The 7,350-nt window shown below is 34.5% G+C and overlaps 1 long non-coding RNA gene across 1 annotated transcript; it reads right to left on the bottom strand.

Annotated features, from left to right (window-relative positions):
- Positions 1–461: 461 nt before the first annotated feature.
- LOC144369564 (uncharacterized) lies at positions 462–4,476 on the bottom strand. The gene is made up of 5 exons (XR_013429350.1): positions 4,162–4,476; positions 3,087–3,123; positions 2,265–2,394; positions 1,071–1,245; positions 462–674 (listed from the first exon to the last, which is right to left on the bottom strand). It is a non-coding gene; the product is annotated as an uncharacterized LOC144369564 (long non-coding RNA).
- Between the last annotated feature and the right edge of the window lie 2,874 nt (positions 4,477–7,350).

Raw genomic sequence — 7,350 nt, 5'->3', positions numbered from 1 at the left:
TGAAAGAATGTTTTCTCTGATATGTAGAAGTTAACATACAAATAAGTGGAGGATGGGGAAGATAGAAGTTCATTGGATTAGATAAAGGGGGATGAAGGGAAGGGAGGGAGGATGGAAATAGGAAAGACAGAAGAATGAATTGGAATAACTTTCCTATGTTTATATATGAATACACCATGGTAACTTCACATCATGTTCAACCACAAGAATGAGATCCTAATTAGAATAAATTATACTCCATTGAAGTATAATATGTCAAAATATACTCTACTTGTATATCCAAAGAGAACAAATAGAAAATGAAAAAAATGCATTCCTTATTTTTTAAACAATGTTCCTTATTGAAATTTTTAAATTCCAGAATTAGATCAAAGATTATGCACTGTATTTGGTTGATATTTAGTTATAGCCATAAGGTCATTTTAAAATAAATGATAATGTTATTAATGAATAAAATTTCAGGTCTGAGTTTCTTGAGGTGGCTATGCCTCTACTACCTAGTCATAGGACAGCGTTCTCTGTCTTTCAAAACTTGATTCACGTATTAGTAAGCTCAGAAGTTTAATATCATCAGTCATCAAAATTATCATAGTTGAGGCTGGGGACGTAGTTCAGTAGAAGAACGGAAGATCACTTACCTGGTATACATAGGGCCCTGAGTTCAGTCCCAGACACTAAAAAAAAAAAAAATGTGTATACATATGTCATCTACTTGTCAACCTACCATCTTATTTTGTACTGCATCAAGATACCATCTTCTACAAGGCAATTCAGTTCTGTTGATAAAGTGGCTCTGGACTAGTCTCTCTATTCTCTTTTCTCAAATCGTTCTATAATATAACATTAGGAACTCAAGTTTTTCAATCACCAGTGAAGAGTGCTGTATCCATACTGTGTGGCATTCATCCTCCACGAGTTCACTAAGAGAATGGCTCTAGTGCAGTACAATGACATTGTAACATATCTGTCACCTAGCCCTAAAAGTGGAAGCATTTTGGAATCAGGAATGGTATGGGGCTGTCACCCCAATGACAGGTTTTTTTCTTAGCGTCTAAATGGCAGACTCTAACCTCACGGCAGTACAACAATCACTTCAGAAGACTTGAAGCAGGACATTAGAAGTGTGGGATCCTCCTCGTCTTGCCCATGGAATCTTTGGTAGAAAATTGTACTTTTCTTGACCTGGAAGGTAGAGTGTGTTTCCTCCCTTAGAGCAGTTTGAATCATTATCAGCTTTACTGAATTCTATACAAAATATAACAAGGGAGAAGAGTTAGCTACAAAGCTAGTTTCAACACACAGATTCCAGTATTAAGATCTTTTTTAACATCTCAATCAACATGTAATTCAACATGTAAAGTGTGCAATTAATTGGGTTTTACTATATTCACCAGCAACCACAATTTTAAAACATTTTCATCATCCTGAAAAACAATCCTATACTCATTAGGAGTACATTTCCTCCCAGTCTTCCCTGTCTGGCCTTGACAACCTCTAATCTACTTTCTGTCCAATTTTCCTGTTCTAGACATATAAACATAGATGACAATATACAGTAAATAGGCTTTTGTGAGTGGCTCTAAAAGTTAACATAATGTTTTCAGTGTTCATCCAAATTCCATGTTGTTGATGTGTATTTTCAGACAATAATATTCTTTCATGTAGATATATTTTGTTTAGACATTAATTAGTTGAGAGACATGTGAGTTGTTTCTACTTTTTAGCTATTATGAATGATGCTACTATGGACATTTTGCAAATGTTTTGGGTGAGCATGATTTCATTTCTCTTGAATATACCGAGGAATGGAATTGTTAGGCCATGGTTACTCTATTCTAAATACTGGAAGGAAGCACTAAGCTATTTTCCAATGGGGCTGCCCCAGTTGACCTTCCTACCAGCAGCATATTAGCATTCTAATTTTTCCATCCTTGCCATCACTTGTTATTATTTGTTTCCATCTTACAACCATCTAAGTAAATATAAATCAGTATCATATTATGGTTTTAATTTTTACTTTCCTAATAACTAATAATGTTGAACATCTTTTTGTGGACTTTTGGTCACTTACCTATTTTCTTTGGGAACATGTCTATTCATATTCTTTCCTTATTTTTTAATTAGTTGACTTTTTGTTGTTGAAGTGTAAGAATTTTATATATTCAAACTGTAAGTTCCTTTTTAGATGTATGACTTACTAATATTTTTTCCCATTCTTTTTTTTTCTTCTCAATTGAGCCTTTCAATTCATGAATATAATTTACCTTTTTAGATCTTCTTTAATTGTTTTCACCATCAACACTTCTTTTTCAAATTTATTCCTGGAGATGGGGTGTATCTTAGTGGTAGAACACTTGCCCAGCTTGTGTAAGCCCTGAATTCGATCCCTTGGCACTGAAAAAAATAATAATAAATAATAATAAATAAATGACTTTATTCCTAAGTGTACTATGCTTTTGGATGCTATTGTAAATGAATTGCTTTTCTTAACTTCATTTTTACATTGTTCCTTGCTAATGTGTAGAAATACTATTGATTGTTATATATTAATCTTGTATCTTGCTGAACTTATTCATGATTATTCCAATTTTTATGAAATTGAAGCAGTATGTTTGGATGTGAAAATCTGCACTCTAATATTTCAAAAGCTGCTGATGACCCGGACTGCATCAAGGACACCAACTTCGTACTTAGTGTGTACTTTGCTCAGTTTTAAAATGCAAACTGACGTTTTTACCAAACAAAATAATTTTCATGTAAGGGATTACATTAATCCTCAACTAATCTTTTAATGAAAGAACTTAATCAAAATAATAGTACATAAAGGATAAAGCTCCCTGGCACATAGTAAATACTCAATCTTAAAATATTAATTCAATATTAACTAAACATAATTATCATTTTTCTCACAACAGTTTTACTCCAGGAGGTTTCGTTGTTGTTGTTGTTTTTAAAATATTTTCTTAGTTGTCGATGGACTCTATTTATTTGTGGTGCTGAGAATGGAACCCAGTGCCTCACACATGCTAGGCAAGTGCTCTATCACTGAGCCCCAGCCCCAGCCCAAGTTGTTGTTTTAAACTCACCTTTATGGTCTATTTCTACCCATACTCCAGATTAGATCTTAAAAAAAAAGAGGAAATGAATTTTTAAAACATGATTAGTGGGCAATTCCATTAGCAAAGACCATTCAGTTTAATATTACTTCTCTAGTTCATTCTTTTATTTATTTGACCATTTCATAATCATCTATTGTGTGCCTACAACTATGGTTGCAGAAGCAGAGATGAGAAAAAGTTGTTTTCCTTGAAGATCCCCCAGTCTCCTCTCTGGCTGTACCTGCAAACATCAAGATACTATAGCTAATAAGTTTCTAACGTGCATAAATAATCATGAATGTTTGTTGTTTAATATCTCTTAATATTTTAAATAATGTACAGAATATCTAATAATAATATCTCAGCACAATTCCCTAGACATTTGAACTAGAAATTTGGTAAACACAATCCACAAATAAGAAAAAAAAAAGAGTTCATAGAACAATCACATAGCTTTGGAATTGTAATATCATGGGCATTCTCTAGAATTGTTTAAATGAAAGAAACAGAAATGACAAGAGGGTCATTCCACCAGGCCATCTAGCAGTAGAAATGGACTTCGAAGAAGGCAGATCTGATTCCATCTGTAGTTTGGCATAATCCAGACAGTAGGACTAAAAGATCCTTTTGAGATTTCCTAAACCTTTGTTTTTCCTCTACATACTATTTTTGTGTATTTTCCTATAGTGAATAGTAATAAAACCCCTAAGTGATGAGAATCATGGAGGAAGAGGAGTACTTTGTCGAGGCTGACCCAAGGGATGTGGTACAATGAAGTGGGTTGAGGAGAAGAAGCCAGAGAAAATGTTCTGTGGTTTGCCAGAAAAAAAGAAGGGCAAGGAGGGGATTTAAAGAACCCTAAGACTGTACTCCACTTCCTGAGCTCCTGCCTATTTCCCTTGCATATGTTCCCTTCTCCCAGAGGAAAAATATTTTGGCTTTTCAAGAATGTATTTCCATTACACCCCTTCTCATATATTATGATAAATATATTCTGATAAATTTATGAAAAGCAAGCAAACCCCTTTTTTCCTTATGGAATAGATAACACTGGATTACATACCAAAGGTAAACTCTGATAGAGTGCATATCCTGTACCACTCTGTGTGCCCTCATTTAATCTAAGAGGAACTCTATAACACACACCTTGCAATTAACCTTAAATCACACTTCCGTGCTAGCAGTTTACTCTCCCTATCCTGTAGCCACTCAGTGCTGTGACTGGGAATCACAGGCTCCAAAGTCTTAGATCCTGTACCTGCTTCTTTCACCCTTGACCTAATCCTGTTTTCCTAATGACTGTGCTGTTTACTGAATGCTCAGTACTGCACTTTGTCTTGCTGGTTAATGTGATTTGCACCACAAGTGTTCTCAGCCATAAACCTCCTGGCTTCTGGTAAAGCATTCATGCCAGGGGACCCATCCGACCCATCGCATCACCAGGCAGCTGTGTTATCTGCTCAGGTCACGAAATCCACGCCACCCCCATCCCCCCCCAGGCCTCTGGGAAACTCAGGAGATAGATTTGATTATCTTTGAGCTCCAGGCCTCTGTTGTTGATTTTCCATTCTGGTATAAATTATAGACATCACAGATGCTTCCAGAGTCTAATTGATTTAATCTCACTAGATCATTTTGTTCGTGAGGAAGGTCCAGAAAGATGGTAATGAATGTAAGTTAAAGAAGGGAAAATATGTCTTCTTTACAAATTTACTCTGAGGCAGCTAAGAAAATAAAGACATGAGGCTGAAGAGCAAACATCAATTTTTATGGTTAAAAAAAAAAAACATGTAAGATGTAAAATGTACGTTTTGACCACGGAAGGGTACAGATCTATGACATTCAATGCACTCAGACTGCCCTGTGGCCACCACCACCACCATCCTTTTTCCTTTATCTTCTCCACTGAGTTAAGCAGTCATTCCCCAATCCTCCCTTCTCCAGCACCTGGCATCCATATTCTACTTTTTGTCCCCATAAATTTGACTAATTTAGGCATCTCATAGGAATCATACAGTCTTTGTCCTTTTGTGACTGATGTACTTCATTTAGCATAAGATCTTCAAGGTTCATCCATGTTGTAGCATGTATTAAAAATCTCCTTCCCTTTTTAGACTGAATAATATTGTGTGTCTATGCATATGTTGTATGTCTATATATATATGCCATATTTTGTTTGTTTATTTTTCTGTTGATAAAAACATGCATTTCTCTCTATTTTGGCTATTATAAATAATCCTACTATGAACATGGGAGAGAAACATCTTTTCAAGTTCTTGCTTTTCATTCTTTTTTTTTTCTTTTTTGGTACTGGGGATTGAATCCCTCTGAGCTGCATCCCAAGTCCTTTATTTTTGAGACAGGGTTTTGCTAAGTGGCTAAAGTTCTTGTTGGTTTGCTGAGGCTGGCCTCAAACTTGTGATCCTCTTGCCACAGCATCCCAAGTTGCTGGAGTTGCTAGTGTGTGCCAAGAGAGTCCTTGCTTTTCAATTCTTTGAGGAATATACTAAGTGCAACTGATAATTCTATGTTTAATTTGTTGAGGAACTGCTGTAATATTTTCCACAATGATGGCCATTTTACTTTCACACCAACAACACCCAAGGTTCTTGGTTTCTCCGTGTTTGCCAAGACTTGTTATTTTCTGGGGTTGTTTGTTTGTTTCCCTTTGTTTGAGTAATAGGTATCCTTATGGCTGTCAAGTAGTATCTCTTTGTGGTTTGCATTTCCTTAAGGAATGGTATGTTGAACATCTTTTCGTGGGTTGGTGACAATTTGTAAATCTTCTTTATTATATCAAGTCCTTTACATGTTTTTAAATCATAATCTTATTTTTTTGAATTGTAGAAATTCTTTATATACTTTAGATATTGTTCCCTTAGAAAATATATGACTTGCAAATTTTTTTTCCATTCAATGTGTGTGTTTTAACTCTGTTGATAAGGTCATTGATATACAAAAAAAAAATTAATTATAATGAAATTCATTGTGATTGGACATCCAAAAGTAAGAAAAAAACTTTTTTACTCACTTTCTGTTTATTTGGTGTCACATCCAAAACATCATTGCCAAATTTAATGTCACTAAGGTTTTTCTTTTTCTAAGGTTTGTCATTGGTAGCTGTGAAATTTAGATCTTTGGTCCATTTTGAGTTAATTTTTGTTTATGGTGTAAGGATCTAATCCAAATTATTCTTTATTTTTATTGTTCACTTATTTTTTTGCATGTAGATTTCCAGTTTTTTTAACATTATTTGTTGAAATGATTATCCTTTTCCCATTGAATGTTCTTGACACAATTTTAAAAAATCTTTGACCATGTAAGAATTTATTTGTGGACTCTATTCTGTTCCAATGGTATATTATCTGTCTTTATGCCAGTACCACACCATATTGATTAGGGTAGCTGTATAGCAAATCTTAAAATCAAGAATTATGAGATATTCAGCTTTCTTTTTCTTTTTCAAGATTTTTCGGGCTATTCAGGAAATGGTAATTTTTAGTGAGGAAATAAACAGACTTACAAGTATTACTAAGATAAACATTGTATCAGATGTAATATAAAATAGTTTATATTAAACTGTCTTATCCCTGAATTAATAAATATTCATTGTCAAAGAACTATTTCTTTGGTAGAAGAATGAATTCTTAATGAGACTCAAAGTAAAAGAATAATAAAAGAAGCTAATAAATAAGCAAATTTCAGGGAATGAGGAATTATTTCTGGTGAAATTAATAAAGAAGTTAATGGAGGAGGTACAATTTGAAATGAGTCTTTTTTGAAAGGCTAAGATGGGAAGGTTATATTTGTCATTGATTGGCTCTTCTACCTTATACTTCTACCTTGATTCCATAGACCATGTTGGATGGTTCTAATGTGCTTTTACATTATTTTTAAAGCTGTAGTTAAAAACGAAAACTCAAACTGGGCAAGGTGGTATGAGGTAATAATCCCAGCAACTCGGGACACTGAGGCAGGAGGATTGCAAGTCTGAGGCAGCCAGCCTGGAAAATTTAGCAAGACCCTGTCCTAAAATTTTAAAAAAGACAAAGGTCAGGGATGTAGCTCAGTGGTAGACCTACTCTGAGTGCAGTCTTGTTATTCCAATATGGGGGTGGGGGAGAAAACTCAACCACTACTTAAGCAATATACTATCATTTGTTCCATTATATACTTTCCACCCTTCAAGGAAGGGCTTCACGAATGTTTCAACATGCTTTTAGAACTAATGATTTTAAAGGTCTTATTTTAA

Source organism: Ictidomys tridecemlineatus, chromosome 12 (genome assembly GCF_052094955.1).
Source record: "Ictidomys tridecemlineatus isolate mIctTri1 chromosome 12, mIctTri1.hap1, whole genome shotgun sequence".
Classification (NCBI taxonomy): Eukaryota; Metazoa; Chordata; class Mammalia; order Rodentia; family Sciuridae; genus Ictidomys; species Ictidomys tridecemlineatus.
This window is presented reverse-complemented; position numbering and strand designations above follow the sequence as displayed.